Source organism: Rhinopithecus bieti, unplaced genomic scaffold (genome assembly GCF_001698545.2).
Source record: "Rhinopithecus bieti isolate Rb0 unplaced genomic scaffold, ASM169854v2 scaffold_38181, whole genome shotgun sequence".
Taxonomy (NCBI): Eukaryota; Metazoa; Chordata; class Mammalia; order Primates; family Cercopithecidae; genus Rhinopithecus; species Rhinopithecus bieti.
The window spans coordinates 1,609,356-1,610,658 of record NW_016815853.1 but is presented as its reverse complement, the minus strand read 5'-3'; positions in this window follow the sequence as shown (position 1 = coordinate 1,610,658).

Genomic DNA, 1,303 nt, shown 5'->3' with positions numbered 1-1,303 from the left:
TGAACTTGAGTGAAGGGTTTCTTCCCGGAGAGTGGGAAGGCGGCCAGGGTCCGCGGACGCTGGAAGCGCCCTCCCCATTTCCCAGCGCGCCCAGTTCCAGGGTGATTTATGGTTGTGTTATTCATAAATCTGTTCGAAGATGTAAACAGGGAGATTGTGCCTCCGTAAGATATTAATAACTTAATGAGTCTGTGCTATTTGTTTATGTAGTGGATAATAGGGTCTCTGCAGGGGCCAGATATAATATTACAATCTGGTAATTCAATGACTGCTATTCAACACATACACAAATAGTATAAGTTTGGATCCCTAATGGCATCATTACCAGCACAGGTCTTCTCAGTGGCTGTCAGGAAACGCTTCCTCTGACAACTTCCCTGGTGAAGCAGCAACTCCCAGGGCCGGGCCAGGCCACAGGGAGCAGAGCTGGCCTTGGGTCTCCCTGACCATCCTCCCAGGACCTCTCTCACCCAGGACTCTTGGGCGCCCACCAGCCCTCAGTGCCACCCCAACCCTGCTGTGCTCAGCCACCATGGGCCCTGCCAGGGCCTCCACCCCACCACGCTCATCTGATCATTTCTCCCCTGCCGCCAGGCACAGCTGGACCGGCACCTGACCCACCCCCTCTTTCTCCAAACCCCACTCATCCTCAGGCCTTCCTGCCTGCTCCCTGGGTCCCACCCTTTGGCTCCACCTCCAACTGTCCCCCAGCATTCTGGCGTTGGAATGAGGAGCTCCAATACCTGCCACTGGGACCTGGCTTGGAGGGAGGGTCATTGAACAGGTGGTTGAGTTAAGATGCGTCATTAGAGAGGGACCGGATCAAATAGGGAGGTGTCCTATAAGAAGAGGTGATTTTGACACAGATAAGAAGGGAGTGGGAGGGGATGTGAAGACTCTACGCACCAAGGGAGAGGCCTGGGGCATGTTCTTTCTCTGAAGGAACCAGCCCTGCCCACACCTTGATCTAGAACTCCGGCCTCCAGATCCACGAGGCAGTCTCTTGCCACTGTTTAAGCTCCCTGTGCTTGCATGGTACACGGCCCTTGGCCCCCTGGTCCCCAGTGGTTCACTCTTGACTCCCTGAGCCCCTCACCCAGTGAGGTTAGAGGGAGGCTGCACTCAGAGAGTTCATTCTCTGTGCAGCCCCAACCACGGAGACCAGGCTGGTGCTGGAACCGGGTACAGGGCCTCCCTTGGCACTGAGACCCTGGGCCTTGATGCACCCAGCCTGGCGCTGTAGGACCCAGGGCTCTCCCTGGGGTCTGGCAATTGCGTAAACCAAACCGGGGGGGGGTGGGGG